Source organism: Pongo abelii, chromosome 5 (genome assembly GCF_028885655.2).
Source record: "Pongo abelii isolate AG06213 chromosome 5, NHGRI_mPonAbe1-v2.0_pri, whole genome shotgun sequence".
In the NCBI taxonomy this organism is placed as follows: Eukaryota; Metazoa; Chordata; class Mammalia; order Primates; family Hominidae; genus Pongo; species Pongo abelii.
The window spans coordinates 160,623,387-160,639,578 of record NC_071990.2 but is presented as its reverse complement, the minus strand read 5'-3'; the positions used below and the strand labels follow the sequence as shown (position 1 = coordinate 160,639,578).

Sequence of the window (16,192 nt, the reverse complement as noted above, 5' to 3'; positions counted from 1 at the left end):
GTTTCTGTAAGGCAGCCAGGAGGTTGGCTAGATGATCTTGCAAATCCTCTTCCTACTCTAACATTCTGCTACCTGATGGGAAGAAACCCAGAGAGACCAGAAACAATTTTGCAGACATTGTTTTTAAATACTTGTTCAATTCTTTTTTTAAAACAGAGTCTAGCTCTGTCACCCAGGCTGGAGTACAGTGGCATGATCACAGCTCACTGCAGCCTCGACCTCATGGGCTCAAGCAATCCTTCCACCTCAGGTGCACGCCACCACGCCCAGCTAGTGTTTTTGTTTTTGTTTTTGTTTGTAGAGACCGGGTCTCACTATATTGCCAAAACTAGTCTCAAATTCATGGGCTCGAGCAAGCAATCCTCCTGCCTCGGCCTCCCGAAGTGCTGGGATTACAGGCGTAAGCCACCAAACCCGGCCCAATTTCTATCTTTCATTCCAAATACAGAATATGTCATCAGACTTAATTGACTGCTTCATGAACACATGGTGCTTTCCACCCGAATGTCCCGGAGCTGGCTCATGGGCAACGGGCTGCCTTGTTTATCTGTATGTCTCTACCAGCCAGCACAGTGCCTGTCACCAAGGAGGAACTCAATAAGAGGTGACTGAACGAGTGATTGAAACAACTCACTGGATGGATGGATGCACAGTGTCTGGTCCTGGGATCAGGAAATGGAGTAATGTGGGAAGACAGGAAGACAGGGCAGCTGGAATCAAATGAAAGGCCCCCAAGGGAGGTTTTGGCTGAGGGACTGAAGTGCAGCCTCTCCGTTACAATTATACCTGGGCCTGCGCAGGCGGGGGGTGCCCCTCTAAAGCTCTTAGTTTCTTATACAAGGTCCTATTACCTGCTGGTCTGAGCAACATCCCCTCCAGGAGGCAGGTATCTTTGTGTGTTTTGAGTAGCTTCCATGCCTTGTGCATACATCTATTATGAATTCCAATGTGGGGATCCTGAGCCAGGAGGAGGAAGCTGGCGCTGGCCCTGTTGGCTGCTCAGCTGCCCGGGGCTGAGAGGCCGGTAGGCAGCTGTGGTCCCGAGGCACGGTGCTGATCCCTGAGAGGGGGTCCCACAGCTGGGCAGGCAGGTGGCCTGAGGGTGCAGAGCCATGAAGCTGTACAGCCTCAGTGTCCTCTACAAAGGCGAGGCCAAGGTAGTGCTGCTGAAAGCCAGGTACGACGATGTCGCTTCCTTCAGCTTTTTCCAAAGATCCAGCGTTCAGGAATTCATGACTTTCACCAATCAACTGATTGTGGAGCATTCATCCAAAAGCACTAGAGCTTCTGTCGAAGAGCAAGACTGTCTGTGGCACGTCTTTGTCCGGAATGACAGTCTTGCAGGTGACAATGAATGCCCATCCCGGGTGGCCTTTACCTTGCTGGAGAAAGTACTAGATGAATTCTCCAAGCAAGTCAACAGGATAGACTGGCCAGTAGGATCCCCTGCTACAATCCACTCTGCAGCCCTGGATGGTCACCTCAGTAGATACCAGAACCCATGAGATGTTGCCACCATGACTAATGTGCAGGCCGAACCAGACAAGACCCAAATCATTATGCACAATACCATGGAGTCTTTGTTAGAGCAAGGTGAGAAGCTAGGTGGCTTGGTGTCCAAATCCGAGGTGCTGGGAACACAGTCTAAAGCCTTCTACAAAACTGCCCGGAGGCTGGGCATGGTGGCTCATGCCTGTAGCACTTTGGGAGGCCGAGGCGGGCGGATCACCTGAGGTCAGGAGTTCGCGACCAGCCTGGGCAACATGGTGAAACCCTGTCTCTACTAAAATACACAAAATTAGCCGGGCATGGCACCCTGCACCTGTAGTCCCAGCTACGTGGGAGGCTGAGGCAGAAGAATTGCTTGAACCTGGGAGGCGGAGGTTGCAGTGAGCCAAGATTGCACCACTGCACTCCAGCCTGGGTGACAGAGCAAGACTCCCTCTCAAAAAAAAAAAAAAATTCCCGGAAACAAAACTCGTGTTGTGCAATGGCCCAGCACTGGAACAGCATCATCATTCGCATCAGAACTGCAACCCCCAGAGAAGAAGAGACAGCCCTACACGAGGACCTGGAGTGGGGGCACACAGGCCATTTTTATTTTGAAGTTCTCAGGAGAAACAGGGATGGTGGAAGGGTGGGGGCTGTTCAAATTAGTATGTGTGGTAGTGATTCTTGGAAAGAATTTGAGGTCCCCAAAGGCGTATTCTTGGGCAAATGAAACCATAAACTCCAACTGGCTTCTGAAAAAAAAAAGAATATCGATGTGTTTCTAGAACAGCACCTGGCACATAGCAGATATCGCTTGTAGTTATTGAAGAAATGGACATATTCAGAATGAGAAGGTTCACTGTGTGTCTGAGGGGAGAGCTATTGTTTCCCGACCAACACAGTATTTGTTGTGGTGCAGAGCGGCTGCACATTTGGAAACACAGGGCTTTCGTGACTTGTGTGAACTAATGGCTGCACACCAGTTCTATGGGAAAGGGGAAAGCGTTAGTGGTCAGAGCCAGCTGCCTGGGGGGCTAGCCTGCTTTGCTGCTCATGAGCCTCGAGCTTATGGGCCAGTTGTAACCACCCAAGGGGTTCACCTTGCCTGCTGCCTAGATTGAGCCAATTCACCAAGACAGGGGAACTGCAATAGACAAAGAGTAATTCATGCAAATCCGACTGTGTAGGAGACTGGAGTTTTATTATTACTCAAATCAGTCTCCCCGAGCATTCTGGGAGCAGAGTTTCTAAGGACAATTCGATGGGTAGGAGAAAGCCAGTGAGCCGGGGGCGCTGACTGATCAGAGATGAAATCACGGGGAGTCAAAGCTGTCTTGTGCTGAGTCAGTTCCTGGGTGGGGGCCACACGATCAGATGAGCTAGTTTATTGATGGGGTGGTGCCAGCTGATCCATCAAGTGCAGGGTCTGCAAAATATCTCAAGCACTGATTTCTAGGAGCAGTTTAGGGAGGGTCAGAATCTTGTAGCCTCCAGCTGCATGACTCCTAAATCATAATTTCTAATCTTGCGGCTAATGTTAGTCCTACAAAGGCAATCCAGTCCCCAGGCAGAAGGAGGTCAGTTTTGGGAAAGGGCTGTTATCTTCTTTGTTTTAAGATATAAACTATAAACTAAGTATTTCCCAAAGTTAGTTCAGTCTATGCCCAGGAATGAACAAGGACAGCTTGGAGGTGAGAAGCAAGATGGAGTCAGTTAAGTTAGATCTCTTTCACTGTCTCAGTCTTAATTTTGCAAAGGCAGTTTCACAGTTGCCTGGCCTCTGGATGCCTGTATCCCCGCAGTGATGTGGGCTATAGTGACAGCACCTTCCTCTCAGGGCTTTCCTGAGGAGTAAATAAATTAATAGGCATAAAGCACTTGGAAAAGAGCCTATTCTAACCACTAGGTATATAGAAGTGGTGATTATTAGAGCTAGTCTGGATCCCTTGCATTTGCTGAAATTGCATGCAACTCCTAGGTGAGAAAAAAAGGGTGTTGGATTCTTTTAGCAATATGAAGCCGACAGGCTGTTTAGCGCCCTGAATAGTCATCCAAATGGCTTCACTTCTTGCTAGCCCCAAAGGGTTGGTAGGAAGGCAGCTCTGATATCCTGCAAAAATGTTTGCGGTCATACCCTTTCCTCAGAAAGCCAGCACTGCAGAGAGAACTCAAATGCCCACACTGAATCATGATTCCAGCACCGCCTGAATTAAAGCTAAAATATGGCCAAGGATTCTCCAAAGAAATCCTCACTGAAGACAGAAATTTGGGTCAAATATTTCATCTTCATGAAGTAAAAAGTTTTTCCCCGGGCCGGGAGTATTGTCTCATGCCTGTAATCCCAGCACTTTGGGAGGCTGAGGCAGGAGGATCACTTGAGCCCAAGAATTCAAGACCAGCCTGGCAACATGGTGAAACCCTGTCTCTATAAAAAATACAAACAAACAAACAAAAAATTAGCCAGGAGTGGTGGCACATGCCTGCAGTTCCAGCTACTCAGGAGGCTGAGATGGGAGGATCACTTGAGCCAAGGAGGTCACGGCTGCAGTGAGCCATGATCGCACCAATGCACTCCAGCCTGGATGACAGAGCAAGACCGTGTCTCAAAAAAAGGAAAAAACAAATTAACTTCAAACACCTTCACCCAAGCGTAAATCTGGAAACTAAATTATTTCTTTATTTAAACCAATTTTGACAGACCCATGTAATAATGATATAGATTGGTATTTATTGGAAAGAAAAAGTCTACACCACATGACAAATTTTTTTAAAGTAGTGAAAATGTGTATATTACATGATACCAGTTTTTATACTGGTGCAGTGGCTCATGCCTGTGATCCCAGCACTTTGGGAGGCCAAAACGGGTAGATCACCTGAGGTCAGGAGTTCAAGACCAGCCTGGCCAATACGGTGAAACCTCATCTCTACAAAAAACATGAAAATTAGCAGGACATGGTGGTGGGCACCTGTCGTCCCATCTGCTCCGGAGGCTGAGGCAGGAGAATTGGTTGAACCCAGAAGGCAGAGGGAGGTTGCAGTGAACTGAGATCGTGCCACTGCACTCCAACCTGGGCGACAGCAAGACTTCATCTCAAAAAAAAAAAAAAGAAATGAAATTCTGTGTCTACACATACGTGTGCACATGCACAAACATACGCACACAGATACACACACCCCTCAGGTTTCAATAGTGATTATATGCATATAGTTCTTGATTGATCTTAATGACTTATTGCCTCTGTGAATTTTTAAATTTTTCTACAATGAATATGTAACACTTTTGAAGAAAGAACTGTCAGCCGGGTGCGGTGGCTCACGCCTGTAATCCCAACACTTTGGGAGGCCAAGGTGGGTGGATCACTTGAGGTCGGGAGTTCAAGACCAGCCTGACCAACATGGAGGAACCCCGTCTGTACTAAAAATACAAAATTAGTTGGGTGTGGTAGCCACATGCCTGTAATCCCAGCTACTCGGGAGGCCAAGGCAGGAGAATCGCTTGAACCCGGGAGGCAGAGGTTGCAGTGAGCCAAGATCGTGCCATTGCACTCCAGCCTAGGCAACAAGAGTGAAACTCCGTCTCAAAAAAATAAAGAAAGAAAGAACTGTCAAAATACACACACACACACACACACACACACATCCCTTCCTGAGGAAGAAAACTGAGCAGAAGGAATCAGTTTCTAGTAGAGGAATTTCAAAGTAGAAATCCTTTCTTCATGGGGATGGGGGTGTGTCACCGACCCCTCCATCATGTTGCCCTTCCCCCCATTCCCCACTCAGAGGCTCGCTAAGAAGCCCCAGTGTCACCTTGGTGAGAAGTGGCTGCCCTGTCCCATCCTGGAGTCCTGGGGTCCTCCTCCTCTGAGCCACGTGAGAGTTGGCACGTTACATCATCACCTCTGTTTTTGGCAGCCAGCCCAGTGCTCAGATGGCTAAGAGGTGACACCCTATAACGAATATACAGGAAAGAGAAAGAAGAAATTCACTTGGATGACATCTAACACAGACATGAAGAAAAAGGCCACGCCGTCCCTAAAGGACAAGTGATAACTCCGGGCAGAGCAGGCTCCACTGGGCATATGATGCAAACGTTGACCTGTCACTAGCAGCATCAAAGAAAGTTGCTCTGAGGGCACGAGCCAGCTTTAATTAATAGCTCACCACTGCATCTTGGAGATGGGTTTCCCACTCTGGTGGAATATTCCATTAGACTTGCTGACAATATTTTATGTCAAATAAGGTATAGATTGACCTGCAAGTCAAGACTGTGGTGGTGTGATCAAGAAAGGAAGTGCAGGCTGGCTGTGGTCGCTCATGCCTGTAGTCCCAGCACTTTGGGAGGCCGAGGCAGGCAGATCACTTGAGGCCAGGAGTTCGAGACCAGCCTGGCCAACATGGTGAAACCCCATCTCTACTAAAACACCAAAATTAGCCAGGCTGTAGTAGCACATGCCTGTAATCCCAGCTACTCAGGAGGCTGAGACATGAGAATCATTCGTACCTGGGAAGTGGAGGTTCAGTGAGCTGAGATCATGCCACTACACTCCAACCTGGGCGACAGAGTGAGATACTGAAAAAAAAAAAAAACGAAGGAAGAAAGGAAGGAAGGAAGGAGGGAGGGAGAAAGGAAAGGAAAGGGACGGGAGGGAAGGGGAGGGGAGGGGAGGGGAGGGGAAGGGAAGGGAAGGGAAGGGAAGGGAAGGGAAGGGAAGGGAAGGGAAGGAACGGAAGGAAGGAGAGTGCAGGGGTACACAGTTTAATGTGACAGTAACATCTTGGCATACTTGGTTACTAAAACAGGTTGTTAAGCAGAAGGACACTGATGTAAGCTTTGAAGCTCAGAATTCAAGGAAAGTAGGGCCTTCCTGGGTCTGCAGAGAGCAAACCCAACCACGAAGAGGCAACGCCCTCAAATTCACTTTCAACAAACCTTTCCAGGGCCCTTCATTTGAGCAGCTGGAATATCATTCAGCAACCATCCTGTCAGCCTTTGGAAACGGGAGACTTGCATTTCATTTCAGACACTGAACACTGTGTTCCGGACCGCGTTTATTCTCCATATAAACAGCGTGTTTTGAGAATCATGCGTTTACTGTATAATACCATGATGTAAACTCATTTCCATCGTGAAAGGTTTCAAGTATTCAGAGGAGGTTAAGAAGAATAAAAAGCTTATAACAAAGCAACCTCTGTTTCCAAAGTGCTAAATAATGAAAAATGTGGTGTGAAAACATCACTAAATTCCATTTAAACATCCGAAATTCATTCAAGGGAAAAGGAAGTATTAAAGTCAATGACAGAGTCATGAAATCTTAGCGGCTCTGGTATTAGTGGGTAAGTCAGCAACGTGTTTGTACAAGGAAAGCAGGCACCTGGACAATTTCCTAAAACCTGCCCCAATTGGAGAAAGTGATATGGAACCTAAATACTTAGGATGTCTAATAACTACAGCTATTTTGAGAAGAGGAGAAAATCTTTGCCTAGTAAAACCATGATTCTCAGGCATCCACATCTCCAGAACTCTCAGGCTTTCAAACTGGGTCCCAGTCAGGAGATACTAAACACACACAGATATACTGACATATGAAGATACCTGGGATATTTTTGCATCTCTTTCTTTTTTTTTTTTTTTGGAGATGGAGTCTTGCAACTGTCACCCAGGCTGGAGTGCAGTGGCTCAATCTCAGCTCACTGCAACCTCTGGCTCGTGAGTTCAAGCAATTCTCCTGCCTCAGCCACTCGAGTAGCTGGGACTACAGGCGCACACCACTGCACCTGGCTAATTTTTGTATTTTAGTAGAGATGGGGTTTCACCATGTTGGCCAGGCTGATCCGAACTCCTGACCTCGTGATCCAACCACCTCAGCCTCCCAAAGTGCTGTGACTACAGGTGTGAGGCACCATGCCCGGCCTCCATCTCTTCATTTTCTAAATCAATTAAACATGGCTTGGCCCTCAGTCCCCGACCTGGCAGATAATCCAGTCTGAGCCATGTTTTGGGGATTCCACTCTCCACACCCCTTGGGCTCATGTAGGAACTCCTGGGCCTGTGCAGTCCACAGAAGTCCAACTGGAAGAAGGTCCTATGGATCTGAGGTTGCTGGCATAACTCATGTGGCCTCACAAAGGTGGGTGGCACCCCTTCTTCCTGGCTGAGCCTCACATGAAGATCTGAGCCAAGAGGTCCAGGCTTTCAGGTGGGGCTGGCAGCTCTCCAGGGGCAACTCAGGTGCCCATTCAAGACATTGCAAGCACACAGCACGCCGTCCCACCCCCCCGCCCCAAGGAAATACCCCAAAGGCCTAACCCTAAGCCATCTACCTCGACTCCAGGTTGCACCACTTCCTGCTTCCTGCCGGTGAGCAGCCTCCTTCCTTCCCACTGGCGGTCCTAATAACTTCCCTCCCTCAACAAGAGGGATAATGAGACTCTAGCCCAGATATTACAAACCAGATGCCTGAGGGCAAAATTCTGAGTTGTTTTAACCATACTCTAATTTTACTACTTGCCAACACTTTACAAAATCGAATTTTCATGTAAAAACCCAGCTTCCTGTCTTCAGGTGCACTGGCAAGACCAGGCCCACAGTCCCAGAAGCGGTAACTGGTTGGAGCCAACCGACAGCGTCCCATGGGACATGTGTTCTCTGCTTTGCCACAGTCTCCACTCCTCCCTTTTGTAGCACCGGGAACACTTTACAAATTTACATAACCTACCTGACCCCTGTGAGACGTGAACTTTGCAGTCCACCCTCAAGGTCTCAAAGGTTGGCTGCCTTTCTGGGATTAGGAAAGGATTCATTCTTTCAGATTTCCCAAAGAACAAGGGAAATCAGGACATGCCTATAGCTTCTCCTGTTGTTACATCCACGTGGAGTCCCTCAATGGGAAAGCAGGGAAAGCTGGACACGGGCGCCCATCTCATGTGGCCTGCAGCAGTGGTCCACCCACATGTTAAGGAAAAGATTATTCTCACCCCTGTTTTTGTGTTTTTTTTGTTTTTGGTTTTTTGGGTTTTTTTTTATTTTTTGATACAGAGTCTCCCTCTGTCGCCCAGGCTGGAGTACAGTGGCGCAATCTCGGCTCACTGTAACCTCCACCTCCCGGGTTCAAGCAATTCTCCTGCCTCAACCTCCTTAGTAGCTGGGATTACAGGCGTGTGCCACCACACTCAGCTAATTTTTGTATTTTTAGTAGAGACAGAGTTTCACCATGTTGGCCAGGCTGACCTCGAACTCCTGACATCAGATGATCTGCCCGCCTAAGCCTCCCAAAGTGCTAGGATTACAGGCGTGAGCCACCACAACTGGCCCTCACCCTTGTTAAAAGACGGACTTTACTCAGGACTATCGTGATAGGGACAGGGACCACGGCAATGGGATTTTGCAGCAGAACAGAGAGATAGGGGAAAGTGGGAGTTGTTAGCCATGGAGCAGGGTAGGAGGCTCGGTAGATGGAAAATGATTCAGATGAAACATCGGGTCATGGGGATTCTGGCTACACTCAACTAAGAGGGCTCTTGCTGAAGGCAGGCCAAGGCTATGGTGGGGGCGACGATTTGCTCAGATACGGAGGGTGACCCACCGTCGAGGGTGGGGCATTCTGGCTAAACTGACTTAGCAGGATTCTTGCTAAAATTGGGCTTTTAAGGATGTGTCTAAGGATAGAGCCTCATTGAAAAACAGCTCAGAGGAGGCTGGGCTAGAGTTTGGTCAAGGAGAGAATCTTTGTCACACACCTCCCCTCCTCACAGACAGGCCTCTCTCCAAAAGGCTAGAAGGACTATGCCTGGCTGTAAATGGCTATAAAACGCCTGCCTCTTTCTCTACAATTCAAGGAGACTGAAGAGAAGAGACGAGAATGCCAGGAGCGGGGCAGCTCCTTAGAGCACGGGGAGGGCCTCTGAGCAGCAGCCCTGGAAGCTGTGATAGGCGGTCAGTCAGTCCCAACAGCAAAAAGAAGGGAGCTGGCCCCAAGGAGACAGGGGACTAGGAGTTTGACACTCAGGAGGAACCAGCAGATTCTGCCCTCTGCACAGAGGTCATGTGACTTGTGCGGCGGTGGCCAGCTCAAGGGGTGGCAGTCACAGTACAAGGTGACACAACAATGGTGGGCCTAGGTTTCAGGCCTGGGTTCCATACCGAATATGTTTATATCACAACAATCACGGGTGGGAGGTTGTATCTCACATCACAGAAAAATATTAGAATCTGGGTGTGGTGGCTCACACCTGGAATCCCAACACTTAGGGAGGCCAAGGCAGGCAGATTGCTTGAACTCAGGAGTTCAAGACCAGCCTGGGCAACATGGCAAAGCCCTGTCTCTATAAAAATACAAAAATTAGCTGGGGGTGGTGGTGTGTGCCTGTAGTCCCAGCTACTTGGGAGACTGAGGTAGGAGGATTGCTTGAGCCTGGGAGGCAGATGTTGCAGTGAGCCAAGATTGCACCATCATACTCCAGTCTGGGTGACACAGCAAGACCTTGTCTTAAAAAAAAAAAAAGCAATGCACAGGCTGGGGGTGGTGGCCCACACCTGTAATCCCAGCACTTTGGGAGGTCAAGGCAGTTGGATCACCTGAGGTCAGGAGTTCGAGACCAGCCAGGAGACGGAGGCAGTGAGCCAAGATCATGCCACTGCACTCCAGCCTGGATGACAGAGCAAGACTGCATCTCAAAAAAAAAAAAAAAAAAAAAAGCAATGCACACAATTAAAGGTTGTTGGGTAACTTCGTAGCCCTGAAAGACACTAGCAAGTCTTCCAATATATCTGAATTTCAAAGAAGGCTTCAGATAGAGAAAGACCTTCTTCCTGGGCCCCCCAGCTACCATATACTCTCCAGCCAGCTGTGCTCTCCCAAGTACCTTTGCATAGTGAACAAAGTGCACAGCCATGATCAGCACTATTTCTTCTATTTAACAGTGTGGAATCTACGAGAGGTCTTATTGCTCACTAAGCACAGGGAGTGAGGCCTATGAAGTGGGTTCAGTGAACCCAACAGGTATTACTCACTGCTCTGCAATATTCATGGTGCTGGAGATACCCAGCGTCCTGGGGTGTAGACCGAGGAGGAAGGGCTAGGCTAGAGGGCAAGCTTTCAAAGAATGGAAGTTGTTAAGGCCTCTGGTTGTAGTGGGTGGACAGTGGGCAGAGTGAGAAAGGAGTAACAGTGATGTTAACTAGCATCTAGCAAGTACTTTCCCCATAAGAGACTCCATGTAAATCACTTTATAAGTATTGTCTCATTGTATCTTCCCCCAAATGAGGTATGTACTATATTATCCCCATTTCACAGGGAAGAAATCTAAGGTTGAAGCAAGTTATATGACCTGCTCAGGCCTCAATGGTAATAAATGGTAGAGCTGGGGTTTGAACTTAAGTCCCAGGAGTCTGGGAACAACTAAACGTAAGGAAAGTGCAAAGGAGACAGAAAAATGAGAAGCTCCCAAAGTGGATGACTTTAGAGGAGGGAGGTGGCAAAGCAGCCAAGGGGCTGAGCTCTGGGCAGAAGAGGAAGGAGACTAAGCCTCGGGAGGGGCCCCAGGATGGCAGCAGACGGGGAGACATTTCCCAGGAGCTATGAAGGCTGAAAGCAAACTGGGCTGATGGGGAATGAATGGGACATGAGGAAGTGTAGACACAGAGAACATGGATGCCTTTACCAAGAAGCCAGGCTGTGGAATAAAGAACAACAGTAACAAACCCCTTCAATGTGTAATTTCATTGTTAGGCCAAACCGGAAGAGAGCCAAAAGCCACCAGGAGCCCAGTCCAAATGTCACCTGCCCACCACACACAGCGGGCTTCCTGTGGTATGAACTATTCACCCCAAATCAGCCTCTTCCCCAGAGCAAACGCCTACCCTGTTGGTATATTTGTAATCCCTTTCCTGCCTGCCAAGGTGCTGGAAGTAATTGTGCAGGTATGAGCTGGCCAGCCATTGTGCAGCAACCCTCTATGCCAACACAGAATGTCCTGAGCACACCAGGAACTGCAGACACCAGTGCCCCACATGACTTCCAGAACTTCCAAGTGCCCACTGACAACATCCTCCATAAATGCCCCATGAGAGCAATGCTTTTTTGCCTTGGAAACATCTTTTATACAATCCAGTCTCTCCCAGATCCTTGACCTGAGGGATCAAGGAGAGTTGGTTTGTTTTTAGAAGGCAGCCATTCTTGACAAAATGCACACAAAGATTGGCAGCTATCTGCTTTCCAGGGCCCCCATAGAGGCTAACTCTTCTCCTTCCAACTCCTCTGCTTTCAAAGCAAGATATAGTTTAAGGACAAAATCAGGGAAAGGAGAAACAGGATTTCTTCTCTCCCCGCCACCCGCCATCAGGCTACCAGACTTTTTAAGGGTAGAGATATGTTCAGATTTTCCCTGAGGGGTTACATATGCAAAAAATACTCCATAATCATCTAACGGGATAATTACAAATTACTGAAGAAAAGCCTGTCTTTCTTCAATCCTCATAGCCCTCTTCTCTTCAAAGAAATCCACAGAGCTGGAAAAATATAGGAGACAAAAGAGGTAAAGACAAATCTAGGGCGAAAACAAAGTGGAAACTTCCCAGCCATGTTCTTGAATGCTAAGCTAAGCCCTGATTCATCAAACACTTTGAATGTGATTCCTAAAATCAATCTTTTCTTTTTCATTTAAAAAAACAATGCTTACAGGCTCCCATTTTATAGAACAGTGGTGAAAGAGAATTGAAAATATAATTCAAACATATTTTACAACTAACTGAAAAGAACAAACATTTAGAGAAGTGAAAGTCACTGAAATAGGCCTCCCCTGTGCTTTTCTTCAAAGATTTTCTGATGTCGGCTTTGAAGTGAGTTAGAGAAAGGATTAAATACAAAGGAGGGGAGGGGTTCTCTCATCAGCCACCCATGAGAATTGGGAGTTTCGGGCTCAGGCCAGAGAGGCGACTGCCCCTGCCCGGAGACCTCCATCTCTTGGCCGCCTTTTTCCACCTGCATAGCCCCTTCCCACATCAAACTGCACTTAGGAAGGTCAATCATGGTGCTGGTGGTCACATATTCCCTGACATTCCTGGGTTCAGTTGCTGCTGTCTTTTTAGATGCTAATTTTATGCTTCACCCAAAGGTTTTCCAAAGAAAGAGGCTTTTAAATAATGGAAGAATGAATGGGGTTTAAAGCTCTGGCAAGCTGATACCGATCAGTCTCTGGAAAGGTACAAAGCACGCTGTAGAACGGGTTTGGTTTGGAACTGAAACCACACATCGGAGAAAATATTTGCAACAGAGGGGGTGTCACTGCCACAGGAAACTTAGCAAGGGGCCCATTTCCCAGTATAGTTTAGTTATCTCAAAAGATTTCTTCCCTGTCTAGGTATTATTACCACAGGAGACTGGGAAGAATCACCAGATGAAAATGCCTACATTTAATACTAAAGGTTCCTTGCAAAGCAATAAAAGTTTTATATGATTGAATTTAATATATTAGTTTCATTGTAGAACGATTTTTAACCAGTCTTGTCCGAGACTCAGAATTTTGGTTGACTTTTATACTTAAATTTATCATGGAATTTTCTTTCCATTTGTAAGATTTAAGTGTTTAACAAGTACTTGCTGGTAAAGGCGCTAACAAAAGCACTGATGAATCACACCAGAACTGTTCACACACTAAAAGGCTGAGGCTGAGACGGGGGGGGGGGGGGGGGGGGGGGGCGGGGGGGGCGGGGGGGGCGGGGGGGGAAGAGCAGACGAAGGGGATCTTCTCTAGGGAAAAGATAGAGGCTAGGATGTGCCACCCCTCGGACGAGCAGATGGACAGCACTACTGCTGCTGTCCCAGCCACCACGGAAGCCCAGACACCGGCTTAGAGTGCTTTCCTATCTTCACTGCTTCCTCTTTAAAACAAAAAAAAGAAAACAATCAAATATACACAAAGGCATAAAAAGTAACACAATCAGCACCTTTTACTCCCCCACTACCCAACTTAAGAAATAATACATAATAGGCCGGGCGCGGTGGCTCACGCCTGGAATCCCAGCACTTTGGGAGGCCGAGGCGGGCGGGTCACGAGGTCAAGAGATCAAGACCATCCTGGCTAACCCGGTGAAACCCCGTCTCTACTAAAAATACAAAAACACATTAGCCCAGCGTGGTGGCGGGCGCTTGTAGTCCCAGCTACTCGGGAGGCTGAGGCAGGAGAATGGCGTGAACCTGGGAGGCGGAGCTTGCAGTGAACCGAGATGGCGCCACTGCACTCCAGGCTGGGCGACAGAGCCAGACTCTGTCTCAAAAAATATATATAAATAAATAAATAAAATAAAATAAAACATGATAAAAACTGTTCCCAGTACAACCCTAACCCTAATCTAATTCTCTTCCCTCCCTTCAAGTAACAATTCCTACCCTGAATTGATTATCCTCATTTCCATGAACTTCTTTTTTTTTTATTTTTTTTGAGACGGAGTTTTGCTCTTTGTCCCAGGCTGGAGTGCAGTGGCGGGATCTCAGCTCACTGCAACCTCCGCCCCCATCCCCCCACCATTCCCCGGGTTCAAGCCATTCTCCTGCCTCAGCCTCCCAAGTAGCTGGGATTACAGGTGCCCTCCACCACACCCGGCTAATTTTTGTATTTTTAGTGGAGACGGGGTTTCGCCATGTTGGCCAGGCTGGTCTCAAACTCCTGACCTCAGATGATCCGCCCACCTCGGCCTCCCAAAGTGCTAGGATTACAGGCGTGAGCCACTGCGCCTGGCCTATGGACTTCTTTTATAACATAGGTAAACATCGCTAAACACTACGTAGGTGTTATGCTGCACTTTTTTTTTTTTTTTGAGACGGAGTCTCGCTCTGCTGCCACACTGGAGTGTAGTGGCGCCATCTTGGCTCCCTGCAACCTCTGCCTCCCAGGTTCAAGGGCTTCTCCTGCCTCAACCTCCCCAGTAGCTGCCACTACAGGCACACGCCACCACGCCCAGCTAATTTTTGTATTTTTAGTAGAGACGGGGTTTCACCATGTTGGCCATGATGGTCTCGATCTCTCTCTCTTTTTTTTCCTTTTATTTATTTATTTATTTGAGACGGAGTCTGGCTCTGTCCCCCAGGCTGGAGTTCAGTGGTGCGATCTCAGTTCACTGCAAGCTCCACCTCCCGGGTTCACGCCATTCTCCTGCCTCAGCCTCCCAAGTAGCTGGGACTACAGGCGCCCGCCACCACGCCTGGCTAATTTTTTGTGTTTTTAGTAGAGATGGGGTTTCACCGTGTTAGCCAGGATGGTCTCGACTCCTGACCTCGTGATCTGCCCGCCTCGGCCTCCCAAAGTGCTGGGATTACAGGCGTGAGCCACCGCACCCAGCGTTTTTTTGTTTTTGTTTTTCTTTTTTAGACGGAGTTTCGCTCTTGTTGTCCAGGCTGGAGTGCAATGGCACGATATCGGCTCACCGCAACCTCCATCTCCCGGGTTCAAGCGATTCTCCTGCCTCAGCCCCCAAAGTGGCTGGGATTAGAGGCATGCGCCACCACCCCGGCTAATTTTGTATTTTTAGTAGAGATGGGGTTTCTCCATGTTGGTCAAGCTGCTCTTGAACTCCCAATCTCAGGTGATCCACCCGCCTTGGCCTCCCAAAGTGCTGAGATTACAGGCATGAGCCACCGTGCCCGGCCAAATAATTCCTTTTTTTTTTTTTTTTTGAGAAGGAGTCTCACTGTCACCCAGGCTGGAGTGCAGTGGTGCAATCTCGGCTCACTGAAACCTCTGCTGCCCGGGTTCAAGCAATTCTCCTGTCTCTGCCTCCTGAGCAGCTGGATTATAGGCGCCTGCCGCCATGCCTGGCTAATTTTTATATTTTTAGTAGAGACGGGGTTTCACCATCTTAGCCAGGCTGGTCTTGAACTCCTGACTTTGTGATCCACCTGCCTCGGCCTCCCAAAGTGCTGGGATTACAGGTGTGAGCCACCGCGCCTGGCCTTTTTTTTTTTTTTTTTTTTTTGAGATGGAGTCTCGTTTTGTTGCCCAGGCTGGAGTACAGTGGCTCCATCTCGGCTCACTGCAAGCTCCGCCTCCTGGGTTCATGCCCTTCTCCTGCCTCAGCCTGCTGAGTAGCTGGGACTATAGGCACCCACCACCATGCCTGGCTAATTTTTTGTATTTCTTTAGTGGAGACAGGTTTCACTGTGTTAGCCAGGATGGTCTCGATCTCCTGACCTTGTGATCCGCCCGCTTCGGTCTCTCAAAGTGCTGGGATTACAGGCGTGAGCCACCACGCCTGGCCTGGTCTCAATCTCTTGACCTCATGATCCGCCCGCCTCGGCCTCCCAGAGTGCTGGGAATACAGGTGTGAGCCACCGTGCCCGGACTATACTGCACATTTTTAAGCTTTATATGCCCAAAGGTGTGTGGAATCATAAGCAAATATTTTTTGTGGGGGCGTCTGTCTATATAAACAATTTGAGTTGCCCAAACCAGCATATTAGTACCAATCTGGCAGCCCAATCTTGTGCTATGCCACCTGCCAACAGGAACGAACACCAGCCAACTGCACCAGCTAACAGGAGCAATCTGCTCACAGTTCTTCCTGGAACCAAGACTTGGCACACAAAGGCGCAGCCCAGAGCTGCTAGGGGCATCTGGTCAACCTCAGGCGCTGTGCAAAGGGTAGAGAGGAAAGCTAGTCATCTGGGTCTCTGCCCAAGCTCTGCCCTAGCTGCTGAGATGTGGGACC

The 16,192-nt window shown here is 48.4% G+C and overlaps 1 long non-coding RNA gene and 1 pseudogene across 1 annotated transcript; one reads left to right on the top strand and one right to left on the bottom strand.

The window, feature by feature from the left end:
* The first annotated feature begins 214 nt into the window (after window positions 1-214).
* On the top strand, window positions 215-1,874 carry LOC134761577 (synaptobrevin homolog YKT6-like; annotated as a pseudogene).
* A 60-nt stretch (window positions 1,875-1,934) lies between these two features.
* On the bottom strand, window positions 1,935-6,061 carry LOC134761578 (uncharacterized). The gene is made up of 3 exons (XR_010140391.1): window positions 5,993-6,061; window positions 5,299-5,438; window positions 1,935-2,243 (listed from the first exon to the last, which is right to left on the bottom strand). It is a non-coding gene; the product is annotated as an uncharacterized LOC134761578 (long non-coding RNA).
* Window positions 6,062-16,192: the final 10,131 nt, after the last annotated feature.